General features: G+C 41.0%; 45 non-coding genes across 45 annotated transcripts; all 45 read left to right on the forward strand.

Moving 5' to 3' along the window:
- Positions 1 to 15: 15 nt before the first annotated feature.
- Positions 16 to 87, forward strand: trnaa-ugc (transfer RNA alanine (anticodon UGC)). Its single transcript has one exon. It is a non-coding gene; the product is annotated as a tRNA-Ala (tRNA).
- Positions 88 to 329: 242 nt separating this feature from the next.
- trnas-aga (transfer RNA serine (anticodon AGA)) lies at positions 330 to 411 on the forward strand. The gene has a single exon. It is a non-coding gene; the product is annotated as a tRNA-Ser (tRNA).
- A 246-nt stretch (positions 412 to 657) lies between these two features.
- Positions 658 to 729, forward strand: trnaa-agc (transfer RNA alanine (anticodon AGC)). Its single transcript has one exon. It is a non-coding gene; the product is annotated as a tRNA-Ala (tRNA).
- A 240-nt stretch (positions 730 to 969) lies between these two features.
- On the forward strand, positions 970 to 1,051 carry trnas-aga (transfer RNA serine (anticodon AGA)). Its single transcript has one exon. It is a non-coding gene; the product is annotated as a tRNA-Ser (tRNA).
- Positions 1,052 to 1,306: 255 nt separating this feature from the next.
- trnaa-ugc (transfer RNA alanine (anticodon UGC)) lies at positions 1,307 to 1,378 on the forward strand. Its single transcript has one exon. It is a non-coding gene; the product is annotated as a tRNA-Ala (tRNA).
- Positions 1,379 to 1,956: 578 nt separating this feature from the next.
- Positions 1,957 to 2,028, forward strand: trnaa-ugc (transfer RNA alanine (anticodon UGC)). Its single transcript has one exon. It is a non-coding gene; the product is annotated as a tRNA-Ala (tRNA).
- A 280-nt stretch (positions 2,029 to 2,308) lies between these two features.
- trnas-aga (transfer RNA serine (anticodon AGA)) lies at positions 2,309 to 2,390 on the forward strand. The gene has a single exon. It is a non-coding gene; the product is annotated as a tRNA-Ser (tRNA).
- Positions 2,391 to 2,641: 251 nt separating this feature from the next.
- On the forward strand, positions 2,642 to 2,713 carry trnaa-agc (transfer RNA alanine (anticodon AGC)). The gene has a single exon. It is a non-coding gene; the product is annotated as a tRNA-Ala (tRNA).
- Positions 2,714 to 3,327: 614 nt separating this feature from the next.
- trnaa-ugc (transfer RNA alanine (anticodon UGC)) lies at positions 3,328 to 3,399 on the forward strand. Its single transcript has one exon. It is a non-coding gene; the product is annotated as a tRNA-Ala (tRNA).
- Positions 3,400 to 3,641: 242 nt separating this feature from the next.
- Positions 3,642 to 3,723, forward strand: trnas-aga (transfer RNA serine (anticodon AGA)). Its single transcript has one exon. It is a non-coding gene; the product is annotated as a tRNA-Ser (tRNA).
- A 246-nt stretch (positions 3,724 to 3,969) lies between these two features.
- trnaa-ugc (transfer RNA alanine (anticodon UGC)) lies at positions 3,970 to 4,041 on the forward strand. The gene has a single exon. It is a non-coding gene; the product is annotated as a tRNA-Ala (tRNA).
- Positions 4,042 to 4,283: 242 nt separating this feature from the next.
- On the forward strand, positions 4,284 to 4,365 carry trnas-aga (transfer RNA serine (anticodon AGA)). Its single transcript has one exon. It is a non-coding gene; the product is annotated as a tRNA-Ser (tRNA).
- A 255-nt stretch (positions 4,366 to 4,620) lies between these two features.
- On the forward strand, positions 4,621 to 4,692 carry trnaa-ugc (transfer RNA alanine (anticodon UGC)). Its single transcript has one exon. It is a non-coding gene; the product is annotated as a tRNA-Ala (tRNA).
- A 241-nt stretch (positions 4,693 to 4,933) lies between these two features.
- Positions 4,934 to 5,015, forward strand: trnas-aga (transfer RNA serine (anticodon AGA)). The gene has a single exon. It is a non-coding gene; the product is annotated as a tRNA-Ser (tRNA).
- Positions 5,016 to 5,270: 255 nt separating this feature from the next.
- trnaa-ugc (transfer RNA alanine (anticodon UGC)) lies at positions 5,271 to 5,342 on the forward strand. Its single transcript has one exon. It is a non-coding gene; the product is annotated as a tRNA-Ala (tRNA).
- A 280-nt stretch (positions 5,343 to 5,622) lies between these two features.
- On the forward strand, positions 5,623 to 5,704 carry trnas-aga (transfer RNA serine (anticodon AGA)). The gene has a single exon. It is a non-coding gene; the product is annotated as a tRNA-Ser (tRNA).
- A 251-nt stretch (positions 5,705 to 5,955) lies between these two features.
- Positions 5,956 to 6,027, forward strand: trnaa-agc (transfer RNA alanine (anticodon AGC)). Its single transcript has one exon. It is a non-coding gene; the product is annotated as a tRNA-Ala (tRNA).
- Positions 6,028 to 6,641: 614 nt separating this feature from the next.
- Positions 6,642 to 6,713, forward strand: trnaa-ugc (transfer RNA alanine (anticodon UGC)). Its single transcript has one exon. It is a non-coding gene; the product is annotated as a tRNA-Ala (tRNA).
- A 242-nt stretch (positions 6,714 to 6,955) lies between these two features.
- Positions 6,956 to 7,037, forward strand: trnas-aga (transfer RNA serine (anticodon AGA)). The gene has a single exon. It is a non-coding gene; the product is annotated as a tRNA-Ser (tRNA).
- A 246-nt stretch (positions 7,038 to 7,283) lies between these two features.
- trnaa-agc (transfer RNA alanine (anticodon AGC)) lies at positions 7,284 to 7,355 on the forward strand. The gene has a single exon. It is a non-coding gene; the product is annotated as a tRNA-Ala (tRNA).
- A 240-nt stretch (positions 7,356 to 7,595) lies between these two features.
- trnas-aga (transfer RNA serine (anticodon AGA)) lies at positions 7,596 to 7,677 on the forward strand. Its single transcript has one exon. It is a non-coding gene; the product is annotated as a tRNA-Ser (tRNA).
- A 255-nt stretch (positions 7,678 to 7,932) lies between these two features.
- Positions 7,933 to 8,004, forward strand: trnaa-ugc (transfer RNA alanine (anticodon UGC)). The gene has a single exon. It is a non-coding gene; the product is annotated as a tRNA-Ala (tRNA).
- Positions 8,005 to 8,245: 241 nt separating this feature from the next.
- On the forward strand, positions 8,246 to 8,327 carry trnas-aga (transfer RNA serine (anticodon AGA)). The gene has a single exon. It is a non-coding gene; the product is annotated as a tRNA-Ser (tRNA).
- A 255-nt stretch (positions 8,328 to 8,582) lies between these two features.
- Positions 8,583 to 8,654, forward strand: trnaa-ugc (transfer RNA alanine (anticodon UGC)). The gene has a single exon. It is a non-coding gene; the product is annotated as a tRNA-Ala (tRNA).
- A 280-nt stretch (positions 8,655 to 8,934) lies between these two features.
- trnas-aga (transfer RNA serine (anticodon AGA)) lies at positions 8,935 to 9,016 on the forward strand. Its single transcript has one exon. It is a non-coding gene; the product is annotated as a tRNA-Ser (tRNA).
- A 251-nt stretch (positions 9,017 to 9,267) lies between these two features.
- Positions 9,268 to 9,339, forward strand: trnaa-agc (transfer RNA alanine (anticodon AGC)). Its single transcript has one exon. It is a non-coding gene; the product is annotated as a tRNA-Ala (tRNA).
- A 280-nt stretch (positions 9,340 to 9,619) lies between these two features.
- On the forward strand, positions 9,620 to 9,701 carry trnas-aga (transfer RNA serine (anticodon AGA)). The gene has a single exon. It is a non-coding gene; the product is annotated as a tRNA-Ser (tRNA).
- A 251-nt stretch (positions 9,702 to 9,952) lies between these two features.
- Positions 9,953 to 10,024, forward strand: trnaa-agc (transfer RNA alanine (anticodon AGC)). The gene has a single exon. It is a non-coding gene; the product is annotated as a tRNA-Ala (tRNA).
- A 281-nt stretch (positions 10,025 to 10,305) lies between these two features.
- trnas-aga (transfer RNA serine (anticodon AGA)) lies at positions 10,306 to 10,387 on the forward strand. Its single transcript has one exon. It is a non-coding gene; the product is annotated as a tRNA-Ser (tRNA).
- A 721-nt stretch (positions 10,388 to 11,108) lies between these two features.
- Positions 11,109 to 11,190, forward strand: trnas-aga (transfer RNA serine (anticodon AGA)). The gene has a single exon. It is a non-coding gene; the product is annotated as a tRNA-Ser (tRNA).
- A 250-nt stretch (positions 11,191 to 11,440) lies between these two features.
- On the forward strand, positions 11,441 to 11,512 carry trnaa-ugc (transfer RNA alanine (anticodon UGC)). The gene has a single exon. It is a non-coding gene; the product is annotated as a tRNA-Ala (tRNA).
- Positions 11,513 to 11,794: 282 nt separating this feature from the next.
- trnas-aga (transfer RNA serine (anticodon AGA)) lies at positions 11,795 to 11,876 on the forward strand. Its single transcript has one exon. It is a non-coding gene; the product is annotated as a tRNA-Ser (tRNA).
- A 251-nt stretch (positions 11,877 to 12,127) lies between these two features.
- On the forward strand, positions 12,128 to 12,199 carry trnaa-agc (transfer RNA alanine (anticodon AGC)). The gene has a single exon. It is a non-coding gene; the product is annotated as a tRNA-Ala (tRNA).
- A 242-nt stretch (positions 12,200 to 12,441) lies between these two features.
- On the forward strand, positions 12,442 to 12,523 carry trnas-aga (transfer RNA serine (anticodon AGA)). Its single transcript has one exon. It is a non-coding gene; the product is annotated as a tRNA-Ser (tRNA).
- A 246-nt stretch (positions 12,524 to 12,769) lies between these two features.
- Positions 12,770 to 12,841, forward strand: trnaa-agc (transfer RNA alanine (anticodon AGC)). The gene has a single exon. It is a non-coding gene; the product is annotated as a tRNA-Ala (tRNA).
- Positions 12,842 to 13,082: 241 nt separating this feature from the next.
- trnas-aga (transfer RNA serine (anticodon AGA)) lies at positions 13,083 to 13,164 on the forward strand. The gene has a single exon. It is a non-coding gene; the product is annotated as a tRNA-Ser (tRNA).
- A 256-nt stretch (positions 13,165 to 13,420) lies between these two features.
- On the forward strand, positions 13,421 to 13,492 carry trnaa-ugc (transfer RNA alanine (anticodon UGC)). Its single transcript has one exon. It is a non-coding gene; the product is annotated as a tRNA-Ala (tRNA).
- Positions 13,493 to 14,082: 590 nt separating this feature from the next.
- trnas-aga (transfer RNA serine (anticodon AGA)) lies at positions 14,083 to 14,164 on the forward strand. Its single transcript has one exon. It is a non-coding gene; the product is annotated as a tRNA-Ser (tRNA).
- Positions 14,165 to 14,415: 251 nt separating this feature from the next.
- Positions 14,416 to 14,487, forward strand: trnaa-agc (transfer RNA alanine (anticodon AGC)). The gene has a single exon. It is a non-coding gene; the product is annotated as a tRNA-Ala (tRNA).
- A 614-nt stretch (positions 14,488 to 15,101) lies between these two features.
- trnaa-ugc (transfer RNA alanine (anticodon UGC)) lies at positions 15,102 to 15,173 on the forward strand. Its single transcript has one exon. It is a non-coding gene; the product is annotated as a tRNA-Ala (tRNA).
- A 242-nt stretch (positions 15,174 to 15,415) lies between these two features.
- trnas-aga (transfer RNA serine (anticodon AGA)) lies at positions 15,416 to 15,497 on the forward strand. The gene has a single exon. It is a non-coding gene; the product is annotated as a tRNA-Ser (tRNA).
- Positions 15,498 to 15,743: 246 nt separating this feature from the next.
- Positions 15,744 to 15,815, forward strand: trnaa-agc (transfer RNA alanine (anticodon AGC)). The gene has a single exon. It is a non-coding gene; the product is annotated as a tRNA-Ala (tRNA).
- A 565-nt stretch (positions 15,816 to 16,380) lies between these two features.
- On the forward strand, positions 16,381 to 16,452 carry trnaa-ugc (transfer RNA alanine (anticodon UGC)). Its single transcript has one exon. It is a non-coding gene; the product is annotated as a tRNA-Ala (tRNA).
- Positions 16,453 to 16,694: 242 nt separating this feature from the next.
- On the forward strand, positions 16,695 to 16,776 carry trnas-aga (transfer RNA serine (anticodon AGA)). Its single transcript has one exon. It is a non-coding gene; the product is annotated as a tRNA-Ser (tRNA).
- A 246-nt stretch (positions 16,777 to 17,022) lies between these two features.
- Positions 17,023 to 17,094, forward strand: trnaa-agc (transfer RNA alanine (anticodon AGC)). The gene has a single exon. It is a non-coding gene; the product is annotated as a tRNA-Ala (tRNA).
- Positions 17,095 to 17,500: the final 406 nt, after the last annotated feature.

Consider the following 17,500-nt stretch of genomic DNA (forward strand, 5'->3'; position numbering starts at 1 on the left):
TTTGGAATTTGTGCAGGGGATGTAGCTCAGTGGTAGAGCGCATGCTTTGCATGTATGAGGTCCTGGGTTCAATCCCCAGCATCTCCATTAGACATTATGCGCAAATTTAAAAGGTTTTCAGGTAAGTCGTGGGGAAATGTCATGATAAGAGGAGCCATCAAATATACCGTCCAACAAGGGAAAAAAGCACCAACGGTAATTTACCAAGTAAAAACCACACCCTTACCTTATTATGTGTGTTCCAGAATTATTCACACGGCAGTCTTTATATAAGCCACTTAGCCAGTGTCTGATATTAGCAAAATTCAATTTACTTTTAGTTTTTATGTGTTGTTGTGGCCGAGAGGTTAAGGCGATGGACTAGAAATCCATTGGGGTCTCCCCGCGCAGGTTCGAGTCCTGCCAGCAACGAAGTTGACTGTAGAGCTTTCTGGTCCCACCGCAGAGTCATTTTTTGATATTCATACCTTAACGTGTCCCACTTTGAAACTCCAAATTCACAAGGATTTTTATTTAAAGTGATGCATTCAGTCTTCCCAAGTTAGCTTTTTGCCAGTCATAGTAGGTTTTCCCTTGGAAACGTCTCCATTCATTGTTTTTTTCTCACACTTCTTCCTTTATATACGCAAAAACAAAGTAATTTTTGGAATTTGTGCAGGGGATGTAGCTCAGTGGTAGAGCGCATGCTTAGCATGTATGAGGTCCTGGGTTCAATCCCCGGCATCTCCATTAGATATTATGCGCAAATTTAAAAGGTTTTCAGGTAAGTCGTGGGGAAATGTCATGATAAGAGGAGCCATCAAATATACCGTCCAACAAGGGAAAAAAGCACCAACGGTAATTTACCAAGTAAAAACCACACCCTTACCTTATTATGTGTGTTCCAGAATTATTCACATGGCAGTCTTTATATACGCCACTTAGCCAGTGTCTGATATTGGCAAAAGTCAATTCATCCAGTTTTTATCCGTTGTTGTGGCCGAGAGGTTAAGGCGATGGACTAGAAATCCATTGGGGTCTCCCCGCGCAGGTTCGAGTCCTGCCAGCAACGAAGTTGACTGTAGAGCTTTCTGGTCCCACTGCAGAGTCATTTTTTGATATTCATACCTTAACGTGTGCAGTCCCACTTTTAAACTCCAAATTCACAAGGATTTTTATTTAAAGTGATGCATTCAGTCTTCCCAAGTTAGCTTTTCTTAGGTTTTCTTAGTTAGGTTTTCCCTTGGAAACGTCTCCATTCATTGTTTTTTACTCACACTTCTTCCTTTATATACGCGAAAACAAAGTAATTTTTGGCAGTTGTGAAGGGGATGTAGCTCAGTGGTAGAGCGCATGCTTTGCATGTATGAGGTCCTGGGTTCAATCCCCAGCATCTCCATTAGATATTATGCGCAAATTTAATAAGTGTTTCAGGTAAGTCGTGGGGAAATGTCATGATAAGAGGAGCCATCAAATATACCGTCCAACAAGGAAAAAAAGCACCAACGGTAATTTACCAAGTAAAAACCACACCCTTACCTTATTATGTGTGTTCCAGAATTATTCACATGGCAGTCTTTATATACGCCACTTAGCCAGTGTCTGATATTGGCAAAAGTCAATTTATCCAGTTTTTATGCGTTTTTGTGGCCGAGAGGTTAAGGCGATGGACTAGAAATCCATTGGGGTCTCCCCGCGCAGGTTCGAGTCCTGCCAGCAACGAAGTTGACTGTAGAGCTTTCTGGTCCCACCGCAGAGTCATTTTTTGATATTCATACCTTAACGTGTGCAGTCCCACTTTGAAACTCCAAATTCACAAGGATTTTTATTTAAAGTGATGCATTCAGTCTTCCCAAGTTAGCTTTTCTTAGGTTTTCTTAGTTAGGTTTTCCCTTGGAAACGTCTCCATTCATTGTTTTTTACTCACACTTCTTCCTTTATATATGAGAAAACAAAGTAATTTTTGGCAGTTGTGCAGGGGATGTAGCTCAGTGGTAGAGCGCATGCTTTGCATGTATGAGGTCCTGGGTTCAATCCCCAGCATCTCCATTAGATATTATGCGCAAATTTAATAAGTGTTTCAGGTAAGTCGTGGGGAAATGTCATGATAAGAGGAGCCATCAAATATACCGTCCAACAAGGAAAAAAAGCACCAACGGTAATTTACCAAGTAAAAACCACACCCTTACCTTATTATGTGTGTTCCAGAATTATTCACATGGCAGTCTTTATATACGCCACTTCCAGAATTATTCACATGGCAGTCTTTGTATAAGCCACTTAGCCAGTGTCTGATATTGGCAAAAGTCAATTTATCCAGTTTTTATCCGTTGTTGTGGCCGAGAGGTTAAGGCGATGGACTAGAAATCCATTGGGGTCTCCCCGCGCAGGTTCGAGTCCTGCCAGCAACGAAGTTGACTGTAGAGCTTTCTGGTCCTACCGCAGAGTCATTTTTTGATATTCATACCTTAACGTGTGCAGTCCCACTTTGAAACTCCAAATTCACAAGGATTTTTATTTAAAGTGATGCATTCAGTCTTCCCAAGTTAGCTTTTTGCCAGTCATATTAGGTTTTCCCTTGGAAACGTCTCCATTCATTGTTTTTTTCTCACACTTCTTCCTTTATATACGCAAAAACAAAGTAATTTTTGGAATTTGTGCAGGGGATGTAGCTCAGTGGTAGAGCGCATGCTTAGCATGTATGAGGTCCTGGGTTCAATCCCCGGCATCTCCATTAGATAATTTGCGCAAATTTAAAAGGTTTTCAGGTAAGTCGTGGGGAAATGTCATGATAAGAGGAGCCATCAAATATACCGTCCAACAAGGGAAAAAAGCACCAACGGTAATTTACCAAGTAAAAACCACACCCTTACCTTATTATGTGTGTTCCAGAATTATTCACATGGCAGTCTTTATATACGCCACTTCCAGAATTATTCACATGGCAGTCTTTGTATAAGCCACTTAGCCAGTGTCTGATATTAGCTAAATTCAATTTATTTTTAGTTTTCATGTGTTGTTGTGGCCGAGACGTTAAGGCGATGGACTAGAAATCCATTGGGGTCTCCCCGCGCAGGTTCGAGTCCTGCCAGCAACGAAGTTGACTGTAGAGCTTTCTGGTCCCACCGCAGAGTCATTCTTTGATATTCATACCTTAACGTGTGCAGTCCCACTTTGAAACTCCAAATTCACAAGGATTTTTATTTAAAGTGATGCATTCAGTCTTCCCAAGTTAGCTTTTTGCCAGTCATAGTAGGTTTTCCCTTGGAAACGTCTCCATTCATTGTTTTTTTCTCACACTTCTTCCTTTATATACGCAAAAACAAAGTAATTTTTGGAATTTGTGCAGGGGATGTAGCTCAGTGGTAGAGCGCATGCTTTGCATGTATGAGGTCCTGGGTTCAATCCCCAGCATCTCCATTAGACATTATGCGCAAATTTAAAAGGTTTTCAGGTAAGTCGTGGGGAAATGTCATGATAAGAGGAGCCATCAAATATACCGTCCAACAAGGGAAAAAAGCACCAACGGTAATTTACCAAGTAAAAACCACACCCTTACCTTATTATGTGTGTTCCAGAATTATTCACACGGCAGTCTTTATATAAGCCACTTAGCCAGTGTCTGATATTAGCAAAATTCAATTTACTTTTAGTTTTTATGTGTTGTTGTGGCCGAGAGGTTAAGGCGATGGACTAGAAATCCATTGGGGTCTCCCCGCGCAGGTTCGAGTCCTGCCAGCAACGAAGTTGACTGTAGAGCTTTCTGGTCCCACCGCAGAGTCATTTTTTGATATTCATACCTTAACGTGTCCCACTTTGAAACTCCAAATTCACAAGGATTTTTATTTAAAGTGATGCATTCAGTCTTCCCAAGTTAGCTTTTTGCCAGTCATAGTAGGTTTTCCCTTGGAAACGTCTCCATTCATTGTTTTTTTCTCACACTTCTTCCTTTATATACGCAAAAACAAAGTAATTTTTGGAATTTGTGCAGGGGATGTAGCTCAGTGGTAGAGCGCATGCTTTGCATGTATGAGGTCCTGGGTTCAATCCCCAGCATCTCCATTAGACATTATGCGCAAATTTAAAAGGTTTTCAGGTAAGTCGTGGGGAAATGTCATGATAAGAGGAGCCATCAAATATACCGTCCAACAAGGGAAAAAAGCACCAACGGTAATTTACCAAGTAAAAACCACACCCTTACCTTATTATGTGTGTTCCAGAATTATTCACACGGCAGTCTTTATATAAGCCACTTAGCCAGTGTCTGATATTAGCAAAATTCAATTTACTTTTAGTTTTTATGTGTTGTTGTGGCCGAGAGGTTAAGGCGATGGACTAGAAATCCATTGGGGTCTCCCCGCGCAGGTTCGAGTCCTGCCAGCAACGAAGTTGACTGTAGAGCTTTCTGGTCCCACTGCAGAGTCATTTTTTGATATTCATACCTTAACGTGTGCAGTCCCACTTTTAAACTCCAAATTCACAAGGATTTTTATTTAAAGTGATGCATTCAGTCTTCCCAAGTTAGCTTTTCTTAGGTTTTCTTAGTTAGGTTTTCCCTTGGAAACGTCTCCATTCATTGTTTTTTACTCACACTTCTTCCTTTATATACGCGAAAACAAAGTAATTTTTGGCAGTTGTGAAGGGGATGTAGCTCAGTGGTAGAGCGCATGCTTTGCATGTATGAGGTCCTGGGTTCAATCCCCAGCATCTCCATTAGATATTATGCGCAAATTTAATAAGTGTTTCAGGTAAGTCGTGGGGAAATGTCATGATAAGAGGAGCCATCAAATATACCGTCCAACAAGGAAAAAAAGCACCAACGGTAATTTACCAAGTAAAAACCACACCCTTACCTTATTATGTGTGTTCCAGAATTATTCACATGGCAGTCTTTATATACGCCACTTAGCCAGTGTCTGATATTGGCAAAAGTCAATTTATCCAGTTTTTATGCGTTGTTGTGGCCGAGAGGTTAAGGCGATGGACTAGAAATCCATTGGGGTCTCCCCGCGCAGGTTCGAGTCCTGCCAGCAACGAAGTTGACTGTAGAGCTTTCTGGTCCCACCGCAGAGTCATTTTTTGATATTCATACCTTAACGTGTGCAGTCCCACTTTGAAACTCCAAATTCACAAGGATTTTTATTTAAAGTGATGCATTCAGTCTTCCCAAGTTAGCTTTTCTTAGGTTTTCTTAGTTAGGTTTTCCCTTGGAAACGTCTCCATTCATTGTTTTTTACTCACACTTCTTCCTTTATATATGAGAAAACAAAGTAATTTTTGGCAGTTGTGCAGGGGATGTAGCTCAGTGGTAGAGCGCATGCTTTGCATGTATGAGGTCCTGGGTTCAATCCCCAGCATCTCCATTAGATATTATGCGCAAATTTAATAAGTGTTTCAGGTAAGTCGTGGGGAAATGTCATGATAAGAGGAGCCATCAAATATACCGTCCAACAAGGAAAAAAAGCACCAACGGTAATTTACCAAGTAAAAACCACACCCTTACCTTATTATGTGTGTTCCAGAATTATTCACATGGCAGTCTTTATATACGCCACTTCCAGAATTATTCACATGGCAGTCTTTGTATAAGCCACTTAGCCAGTGTCTGATATTGGCAAAAGTCAATTTATCCAGTTTTTATCCGTTGTTGTGGCCGAGAGGTTAAGGCGATGGACTAGAAATCCATTGGGGTCTCCCCGCGCAGGTTCGAGTCCTGCCAGCAACGAAGTTGACTGTAGAGCTTTCTGGTCCTACCGCAGAGTCATTTTTTGATATTCATACCTTAACGTGTGCAGTCCCACTTTGAAACTCCAAATTCACAAGGATTTTTATTTAAAGTGATGCATTCAGTCTTCCCAAGTTAGCTTTTTGCCAGTCATATTAGGTTTTCCCTTGGAAACGTCTCCATTCATTGTTTTTTTCTCACACTTCTTCCTTTATATACGCAAAAACAAAGTAATTTTTGGAATTTGTGCAGGGGATGTAGCTCAGTGGTAGAGCGCATGCTTAGCATGTATGAGGTCCTGGGTTCAATCCCCGGCATCTCCATTAGATAATTTGCGCAAATTTAAAAGGTTTTCAGGTAAGTCGTGGGGAAATGTCATGATAAGAGGAGCCATCAAATATACCGTCCAACAAGGGAAAAAAGCACCAACGGTAATTTACCAAGTAAAAACCACACCCTTACCTTATTATGTGTGTTCCAGAATTATTCACATGGCAGTCTTTATATACGCCACTTCCAGAATTATTCACATGGCAGTCTTTGTATAAGCCACTTAGCCAGTGTCTGATATTAGCTAAATTCAATTTATTTTTAGTTTTCATGTGTTGTTGTGGCCGAGACGTTAAGGCGATGGACTAGAAATCCATTGGGGTCTCCCCGCGCAGGTTCGAGTCCTGCCAGCAACGAAGTTGACTGTAGAGCTTTCTGGTCCCACCGCAGAGTCATTCTTTGATATTCATACCTTAACGTGTGCAGTCCCACTTTGAAACTCCAAATTCACAAGGATTTTTATTTAAAGTGATGCATTCAGTCTTCCCAAGTTAGCTTTTTGCCAGTCATAGTAGGTTTTCCCTTGGAAACGTCTCCATTCATTGTTTTTTTCTCACACTTCTTCCTTTATATACGCAAAAACAAAGTAATTTTTGGAATTTGTGCAGGGGATGTAGCTCAGTGGTAGAGCGCATGCTTTGCATGTATGAGGTCCTGGGTTCAATCCCCAGCATCTCCATTAGACATTATGCGCAAATTTAAAAGGTTTTCAGGTAAGTCGTGGGGAAATGTCATGATAAGAGGAGCCATCAAATATACCGTCCAACAAGGGAAAAAAGCACCAACGGTAATTTACCAAGTAAAAACCACACCCTTACCTTATTATGTGTGTTCCAGAATTATTCACACGGCAGTCTTTATATAAGCCACTTAGCCAGTGTCTGATATTAGCAAAATTCAATTTACTTTTAGTTTTTATGTGTTGTTGTGGCCGAGAGGTTAAGGCGATGGACTAGAAATCCATTGGGGTCTCCCCGCGCAGGTTCGAGTCCTGCCAGCAACGAAGTTGACTGTAGAGCTTTCTGGTCCCACCGCAGAGTCATTTTTTGATATTCATACCTTAACGTGTCCCACTTTGAAACTCCAAATTCACAAGGATTTTTATTTAAAGTGATGCATTCAGTCTTCCCAAGTTAGCTTTTTGCCAGTCATAGTAGGTTTTCCCTTGGAAACGTCTCCATTCATTGTTTTTTTCTCACACTTCTTCCTTTATATACGCAAAAACAAAGTAATTTTTGGAATTTGTGCAGGGGATGTAGCTCAGTGGTAGAGCGCATGCTTAGCATGTATGAGGTCCTGGGTTCAATCCCCGGCATCTCCATTAGATATTATGCGCAAATTTAAAAGGTTTTCAGGTAAGTCGTGGGGAAATGTCATGATAAGAGGAGCCATCAAATATACCGTCCAACAAGGGAAAAAAGCACCAACGGTAATTTACCAAGTAAAAACCACACCCTTACCTTATTATGTGTGTTCCAGAATTATTCACATGGCAGTCTTTATATACGCCACTTAGCCAGTGTCTGATATTGGCAAAAGTCAATTCATCCAGTTTTTATCCGTTGTTGTGGCCGAGAGGTTAAGGCGATGGACTAGAAATCCATTGGGGTCTCCCCGCGCAGGTTCGAGTCCTGCCAGCAACGAAGTTGACTGTAGAGCTTTCTGGTCCCACTGCAGAGTCATTTTTTGATATTCATACCTTAACGTGTGCAGTCCCACTTTTAAACTCCAAATTCACAAGGATTTTTATTTAAAGTGATGCATTCAGTCTTCCCAAGTTAGCTTTTCTTAGGTTTTCTTAGTTAGGTTTTCCCTTGGAAACGTCTCCATTCATTGTTTTTTACTCACACTTCTTCCTTTATATACGCGAAAACAAAGTAATTTTTGGCAGTTGTGAAGGGGATGTAGCTCAGTGGTAGAGCGCATGCTTTGCATGTATGAGGTCCTGGGTTCAATCCCCAGCATCTCCATTAGATATTATGCGCAAATTTAATAAGTGTTTCAGGTAAGTCGTGGGGAAATGTCATGATAAGAGGAGCCATCAAATATACCGTCCAACAAGGAAAAAAAGCACCAACGGTAATTTACCAAGTAAAAACCACACCCTTACCTTATTATGTGTGTTCCAGAATTATTCACATGGCAGTCTTTATATACGCCACTTAGCCAGTGTCTGATATTGGCAAAAGTCAATTTATCCAGTTTTTATGCGTTGTTGTGGCCGAGAGGTTAAGGCGATGGACTAGAAATCCATTGGGGTCTCCCCGCGCAGGTTCGAGTCCTGCCAGCAACGAAGTTGACTGTAGAGCTTTCTGGTCCCACCGCAGAGTCATTTTTTGATATTCATACCTTAACGTGTGCAGTCCCACTTTGAAACTCCAAATTCACAAGGATTTTTATTTAAAGTGATGCATTCAGTCTTCCCAAGTTAGCTTTTCTTAGGTTTTCTTAGTTAGGTTTTCCCTTGGAAACGTCTCCATTCATTGTTTTTTACTCACACTTCTTCCTTTATATATGAGAAAACAAAGTAATTTTTGGCAGTTGTGCAGGGGATGTAGCTCAGTGGTAGAGCGCATGCTTTGCATGTATGAGGTCCTGGGTTCAATCCCCAGCATCTCCATTAGATATTATGCGCAAATTTAATAAGTGTTTCAGGTAAGTCGTGGGGAAATGTCATGATAAGAGGAGCCATCAAATATACCGTCCAACAAGGAAAAAAAGCACCAACGGTAATTTACCAAGTAAAAACCACACCCTTACCTTATTATGTGTGTTCCAGAATTATTCACATGGCAGTCTTTATATACGCCACTTCCAGAATTATTCACATGGCAGTCTTTGTATAAGCCACTTAGCCAGTGTCTGATATTGGCAAAAGTCAATTTATCCAGTTTTTATCCGTTGTTGTGGCCGAGAGGTTAAGGCGATGGACTAGAAATCCATTGGGGTCTCCCCGCGCAGGTTCGAGTCCTGCCAGCAACGAAGTTGACTGTAGAGCTTTCTGGTCCTACCGCAGAGTCATTTTTTGATATTCATACCTTAACGTGTGCAGTCCCACTTTGAAACTCCAAATTCACAAGGATTTTTATTTAAAGTGATGCATTCAGTCTTCCCAAGTTAGCTTTTTGCCAGTCATATTAGGTTTTCCCTTGGAAACGTCTCCATTCATTGTTTTTTTCTCACACTTCTTCCTTTATATACGCAAAAACAAAGTAATTTTTGGAATTTGTGCAGGGGATGTAGCTCAGTGGTAGAGCGCATGCTTAGCATGTATGAGGTCCTGGGTTCAATCCCCGGCATCTCCATTAGATATTATGCGCAAATTTAATAAGTGTTTCAGGTAAGTCGTGGGGAAATGTCATGATAAGAGGAGCCATCAAATATACCGTCCAACAAGGGAAAAAAGCACCAACGGTAATTTAGCAAGTAAAAACCACACCCTTACCTTATTATGTGTGTTCCAGAATTATTCACATGGCAGTCTTTATATACGCCACTTCCAGAATTATTCACATGGCAGTCTTTGTATAAGCCACTTAGCCAGTGTCTGATATTGGCAAAAGTCAATTCATCCAGTTTTTATCCGTTGTTGTGGCCGAGAGGTTAAGGCGATGGACTAGAAATCCATTGGGGTCTCCCCGCGCAGGTTCGAGTCCTGCCAGCAACGAAGTAGACTGTAGAGCTTTCTGGTCCCACCGCAGAGTCATTTTTTGATATTCATACCTTAACGTGTGCAGTCCCACTTTGAAACTCCAAATTCACAAGGATTTTTATTTAAAGTGATGCATTCAGTCTTCCCAAGTTAGCTTTGTGCCAGTCATAGTAGGTTTTCCCTTGGAAACGTCTCCATTCATTGTTTTTTTCTCACACTTCTTCCTTTATATACGCAAAAACAAAGTAATTTTTGGAATTTGTGCAGGGGATGTAGCTCAGTGGTAGAGCGCATGCTTAGCATGTATGAGGTCCTGGGTTCAATCCCCGGCATCTCCATTAGATATTATGCGCAAATTTAAAAGGTTTTCAGGTAAGTCGTTGGGAAATGTCATGATAAGAGGAGCCATCAAATATACCGTCCAACAAGGGAAAAAAGCACCAACGGTAATTTAGCAAGTAAAAACCACACCCTTACCTTATTATGTGTGTTCCAGAATTATTCACATGGCAGTCTTTATATACGCCACTTCCAGAATTATTCACATGGCAGTCTTTGTATAAGCCACTTAGCCAGTGTCTGATATTAGCAAAATTCAATTTATTTTTAGTTTTTATGTGTTGTTGTGGCCGAGAGGTTAAGGCGATGGACTAGAAATCCATTGGGGTCTCCCCGCGCAGGTTCGAGTCCTGCCAGCAACGAAGTTGACTGTAGAGCTTTCTGGTCCCAACGCAGAGTCATTTTTTGATATTCATACCTTAACGTGTGCAGTCCCACTTTGAAACTCCAAATTCACAAGGATTTTTATTTAAAGTGATGCATTCAGTCTTCCTAAGTTAGCTTTTTGCCAGTCATAGTAGGTTTTCCCTTGGAAACGTCTCCATTCATTGTTTTTTTCTCACACTTCTTCCTTTATATACGCAAAAACAAAGTAATTTTTGGAATTTGTGCAGGGGATGTAGCTCAGTGGTAGAGCGCATGCTTTGCATGTATGAGGTCCTGGGTTGAATCCCCAGGACTCCATTAGACATTATGCGCAATTTTAAAAGGTTTTCAGGTAAGTCGTGGGGAAATGTCATGATAAGAGGAGCCATCAAATATACCGTCCAACAAGGGAAAAAAGCACCAACGGTAATTTACCAAGTAAAAACCACACCCTTACCTTATTATGTGTGTTCCATTAGACATTATGCGCAATTTTAAAAGGTTTTCAGGTAAGTCGTGGGGAAATGTCATGATAAGAGGAGCCATCAAATATACCGTCCAACAAGGGAAAAAAGCACCAACGGTAATTTACCAAGTAAAAACCACACCCTTACCTTATTATGTGTGTTCCAGAATTATTCACACGGCAGTCTTTATATACGCCACTTAGCCAGTGTCTGATATTAGCAAAATTCAATTTACTTTTAGTTTTTATGTGTTGTTGTGGCCGAGAGGTTAAGGCGATGGACTAGAAATCCATTGGGGTCTCCCCGCGCAGGTTCGAGTCCTGCCAGCAACGAAGTTGACTGTAGAGCTTTCTGGTCCCACCGCAGAGTGATTTTTTGATATTCATACCTCAACGTGTCCCACTTTGAAACTCCAAATTCACAAGGATTTTTATTTAAAGTGATGCATTCAGTCTTCCCAAGTTAGCTTTTCTTAGGTTTTCTTAGTTAGGTTTTCCCTTGGAAACGTCTCCATTCATTGTTTTTTACTCACACTTCTTCCTTTATATACGAGAAAACAAAATAATTTTTGGCAGTTGTGCAGGGGATGCAGCTCAGTGGTAGAGCGCATGCTTTGCATGTATGAGGTCCTGGGTTCAATCCCCAGCATCTCCATTAGATATTATGCACAAATTTAATAAGTGTTTCAGGTAAGTCGTGGGGAAATGTCATGATAAGAGGAGCCATCAAATATACCGTCCAACAAGGAAAAAAAGCACCAACGGTAATTTACCAAGTAAAAACCACACCCTTACCTTATTATGTGTGTTCCAGAATTATTCACATGGCAGTCTTTATATACGCCACTTCCAGAATTATTCACATGGCAGTCTTTGTATAAGCCACTTAGCCAGTGTCTGATATTAGCAAAATTCAATTTATTTTTAGTTTTTATGTGTTGTTGTGGCCGAGAGGTTAAGGCGATGGACTAGAAATCCATTGGGGTCTCCCCGCGCAGGTTCGAGTCCTGCCAGCAACGAAGTTGACTGTAGAGCTTTCTGGTCCCACCGCAGAGTCATTTTTTCATATTCATACCTTAACGTGTGCAGTCCCACTTTGAAACTCCAAATTCACAAGGATTTTTATTTAAAGTGATGCATTCAGTCTTCCCAAGTTAGCTTTTTGCCAGTCATAGTAGGTTTTCCCTTGGAAACGTCTCCATTCATTGTTTTTTTCTCACACTTCTTCCTTTATATACGCAAAAACAAAGTAATTTTTGGAATTTGTGCAGGGGATGTAGCTCAGTGGTAGAGCGCATGCTTAGCATGTATGAGGTCCTGGGTTCAATCCCCGGCATCTCCATTAGATATTATGCGCAAATTTAAAAGGTTTTCAGGTAAGTCGTGGGGAAATGTCATGATAAGAGGAGCCATCAAATATACCGTCCAACAAGGGAAAAAAGCACCAACGGTAATTTACCAAGTAAAAACCACACCCTTACCTTATTATGTGTGTTCCAGAATTATTCACACGGCAGTCTTTATATAAGCCACTTAGCCAGTGTCTGATATTAGCAAAATTCAATTTACTTTTAGTTTTTATGTGTTGTTGTGGCCGAGAGGTTAAGGCGATGGACTAGAAATCCATTGGGGTCTCCCCGCGCAGGTTCGAGTCCTGCCAGCAACGAAGTTGACTGTAGAGCTTTCTGGTCCCACCGCAGAGTCATTTTTTGATATTCATACCTTAACGTGTCCCACTTTGAAACTCCAAATTCACAAGGATTTTTATTTAAAGTGATGCATTCAGTCTTCCCAAGTTAGCTTTTTGCCAGTCATAGTAGGTTTTCCCTTGGAAACGTCTCCATTCATTGTTTTTTTCTCACACTTCTTCCTTTATATACGCAAAAACAAAGTAATTTTTGGAATTTGTGCAGGGGATGTAGCTCAGTGGTAGAGCGCATGCTTAGCATGTATGAGGTCCTGGGTTCAATCCCAGGCATCTCCATTAGATATTATGCGCAAATTTAATAAGTGTTTCAGGTAAGTCGTGGGGAAATGTCATGATAAGAGGAGCCATCAAATATACCGTCCAACAAGGAAAAAAAGCACCAACGGTAATTTAGCAAGTAAAAACCACACCCTTACCTTATTATGTGTGTTCCAGAATTATTCACATGGCAGTCTTTATATACGCCACTTAGCCAGTGTCTGATATTGGCAAAAGTCAATTTATCCAGTATATATGCGTTGTTGTGGCCGAGAGGTTAAGGCGATGGACTAGAAATCCATTGGGGTCTCCCCGCGCAGGTTCGAGTCCTGCCAGCAACGAAGTTGACTGTAGAGCTTTCTGGTCCCACCGCAGAGTCATTTTTTGATATTCATACCTTAACGTGTGCAGTCCCACTTTGAAACTCCAAATTCACAAGGATTTTTATTTAAAGTGATGCATTCAGTCTTCCCAAGTTAGCTTTTCTTAGGTTTTCTTAGTTAGGTTTTCCCTTGGAAACGTCTCCATTCATTGTTTTACTACTCACACTTCTTCCTTTATATACGAGAAAACAAAGTAATTTTTGGCAGTTGTGCAGGGGATGTAGCTCAGTGGTAGAGCGCATGCTTTGCATGTATGAGGTCCTGGGTTCAATCCCCAGCATCTCCATTAGATATTATGCGCAAATTTAATAAGTGTTTCAGGTAAGTCGTGGGGAAATGTCATGATAAGAGGAGCCATCAAATATACCGTCCAACAAGGAAAAAAAGCACCAACGGTAATTTACCAAGTAAAAACCACACCCTTACCTTATTATGTGTGTTCCAGAATTATTCACATGGCAGTCTTTATATACGCCACTTAGCCAGTGTCTGATATTGGCAAAAGTCAATTTATCCAGTTTTTATGCGTTTTTGTGGCCGAGAGGTTAAGGCGATGGACTAGAAATCCATTGGGGTCTCCCCGCGCAGGTTCGAGTCCTGCCAGCAACGAAGTTGACTGTAGAGCTTTCTGGTCCCACCGCAGAGTCATTTTTTGATATTCATACCTTAACGTGTGCAGTCCCACTTTGAAACTCCAAATTCACAAGGATTTTTATTTAAAGTGATGCATTCAGTCTTCCCAAGTTAGCTTTTTGCCAGTCATAGTAGGTTTTCCCTTGTATTCACTTCAAGAATTATTCACATGGCAGTCTTTGTATAAGCCACTTAGCCAGTGTCTGATATTAGCAAAATTCAATTTATTTTTAGTTTTTATGTGTTGTTGTGGCCGAGAGGTTAAGGCGATGGACTAGAAATCCATTGGGGTCTCCCCGCGCAGGTTCGAGTCCTGCCAGCAACGAAGTTGACTGTAGAGCTTTCTGGTCCCACCGCAGAGTCATTTTTTGATATTCATACCTTAACGTGTGCAGTCCCACTTTGAAACTCCAAATTCACAAGGATTTTTATTTAAAGTGATGCATTCAGTCTTCCCAAGTTAGCTTTTTGCCAGTCATAGTAGGTTTTCCCTTGGAAACGTCTCCATTCATTGTTTTTTTCTCACACTTCTTCCTTTATATACGAAAAAACAAAGTAATATTTGGAATTTGTGCAGGGGATGTAGCTCAGTGGTAGAGCGCATGCTTAGCATGTATGAGGTCCTGGGTTCAATCCCCGGCATCTCCATTAGATATTATGCGCAAATTTAAAAGGTTTTCAGGTAAGTCGTGGGGAAATGTCATGATAAGAGGAGCCATCAAATATACCGTCCAACAAGGGAAAAAAGCACCAACGGTAATTTACCAAGTAAAAACCACACCCTTACCTTATTATGTGTGTTCCAGAATTATTCACATGGCAGTCTTTATATACGCCACTTCCAGAATTATTCACATGGCAGTCTTTGTATAAGCCACTTAGCCAGTGTCTGATATTAGCTAAATTCAATTTATTTTTAGTTTTCATGTGTTGTTGTGGCCGAGACGTTAAGGCGATGGACTAGAAATCCATTGGGGTCTCCCCGCGCAGGTTCGAGTCCTGCCAGCAACGAAGTTGACTGTAGAGCTTTCTGGTCCCACCGCAGAGTCATTCTTTGATATTCATACCTTAACGTGTGCAGTCCCACTTTGAAACTCCAAATTCACAAGGATTTTTATTTAAAGTGATGCATTCAGTCTTCCCAAGTTAGCTTTTTGCCAGTCATAGTAGGTTTTCCCTTGGAAACGTCTCCATTCATTGTTTTTTTCTCACACTTCTTCCTTTATATACGCAAAAACAAAGTAATTTTTGGAATTTGTGCAGGGGATGTAGCTCAGTGGTAGAGCGCATGCTTTGCATGTATGAGGTCCTGGGTTCAATCCCCAGCATCTCCATTAGACATTATGCGCAAATTTAAAAGGTTTTCAGGTAAGTCGTGGGGAAATGTCATGATAAGAGGAGCCATCAAATATACCGTCCAACAAGGGAAAAAAGCACCAACGGTAATTTACCAAGTAAAAACCACACCCTTACCTTATTATGTGTGTTCCAGAATTATTCACACGGCAGTCTTTATATAAGCCACTTAGCCAGTGTCTGATATTAGCAAAATTCAATTTACTTTTAGTTTTTATGTGTTGTTGTGGCCGAGAGGTTAAGGCGATGGACTAGAAATCCATTGGGGTCTCCCCGCGCAGGTTCGAGTCCTGCCAGCAACGAAGTTGACTGTAGAGCTTTCTGGTCCCACCGCAGAGTCATTTTTTGATATTCATACCTTAACGTGTCCCACTTTGAAACTCCAAATTCACAAGGATTTTTATTTAAAGTGATGCATTCAGTCTTCCCAAGTTAGCTTTTTGCCAGTCATAGTAGGTTTTCCCTTGGAAACGTCTCCATTCATTGTTTTTTTCTCACACTTCTTCCTTTATATACGCAAAAACAAAGTAATTTTTGTAATTTGTGCAGGGGATGTAGCTCAGTGGTAGAGCGCATGCTTAGCATGTATGAGGTCCTGGGTTCAATCCCCGGCATCTCCATTAGATATTATGCGCAAATTTAATAAGTGTTTCAGGTAAGTCGTGGGGAAAGGTCATGATAAGAGGAGCCATCAAATATACCGTCCAACAAGGAAAAAAAGCACCAACGGTAATATACCAAGTAAAAACCACACCCTTACCTTATTATGTGTGTTCCAGAATTATTCACATGGCAGTCTTTATATACGCCACTTAGCCAGTGTCTGATATTGGCAAAAGTCAATTTATCCAGTTTTTATGCGTTGTTGTGGCCGAGAGGTTAAGGCGATGGACTAGAAATCCATTGGGGTCTCCCCGCGCAGGTTCGAGCAACGAAGTTGACTGTAGAGCTTTCTGGTCCCACCGCAGAGTCATTCTTTGATATTCATACCTTAACGTGTGCAGTCCCACTTTGAAACTCCAAATTCACAAGGATTTTTATTTAAAGTGATGCATTCAGTCTTCCCAAGTTAGCTTTTTGCCAGTCATAGTAGGTTTTCCCTTGGAAACGTCTCCATTCATTGTTTTTTTCTCACACTTCTTCCTTTATATACGCAAAAACAAAGTAATTTTTGGAATTTGTGCAGGGGATGTAGCTCAGTGGTAGAGCGCATGCTTTGCATGTATGAGGTCCTGGGTTCAATCCCCAGCATCTCCATTAGACATTATGCGCAAATTTAAAAGGTTTTCAGGTAAGTCGTGGGGAAATGTCATGATAAGAGGAGCCATCAAATATACCGTCCAACAAGGGAAAAAAGCACCAACGGTAATTTACCAAGTAAAAACCACACCCTTACCTTATTATGTGTGTTCCAGAATTATTCACACGGCAGTCTTTATATAAGCCACTTAGCCAGTGTCTGATATTAGCAAAATTCAATTTACTTTTAGTTTTTATGTGTTGTTGTGGCCGAGAGGTTAAGGCGATGGACTAGAAATCCATTGGGGTCTCCCCGCGCAGGTTCGAGTCCTGCCAGCAACGAAGTTGACTGTAGAGCTTTCTGGTCCCACCGCAGAGTCATTTTTTGATATTCATACCTTAACGTGTCCCACTTTGAAACTCCAAATTCACAAGGATTTTTATTTAAAGTGATGCATTCAGTCTTCCCAAGTTAGCTTTTTGCCAGTCATAGTAGGTTTTCCCTTGGAAACGTCTCCATTCATTGTTTTTTTCTCACACTTCTTCCTTTATATACGCAAAAACAAAGTAATTTTTGTAATTTGTGCAGGGGATGTAGCTCAGTGGTAGAGCGCATGCTTAGCATGTATGAGGTCCTGGGTTCAATCCCCGGCATCTCCATTAGATATTATGCGCAAATTTAATAAGTGTTTCAGGTAAGTCGTGGGGAAATGTCATGATAAGAGGAGCCATCAAATATACCGTCCAACAAGGAAAAAAAGCACCAACGGTAATTTACCAAGTAAAAACCACACCCTTACCTTATTATGTGTGTTCCAGAATTATTCACATGGCAGTCTTTATATACGCCACTTAGCCAGTGTCTGATATTGGCAAAAGTCAATTTATCCAGTTTTTATGCGTTGTTGTGGCCGAGAGGTTAAGGCGATGGACTAGAAATCCATTGGGGTCTCCCCGCGCAGGTTCGAGCAACGAAGTTGACTGTAGAGCTTTCTGGTCCCACCGCAGAGTCATTTTTTGATATTCATACCTTAACGTGTGCAGTCCCACTTTGAAACTCCAAATT

The sequence above is a fragment of the Gasterosteus aculeatus genome, chromosome 5 (assembly GCF_964276395.1).
Source record: "Gasterosteus aculeatus chromosome 5, fGasAcu3.hap1.1, whole genome shotgun sequence".
Lineage (NCBI taxonomy): Eukaryota > Metazoa > Chordata > Actinopteri > Perciformes > Gasterosteidae > Gasterosteus > Gasterosteus aculeatus.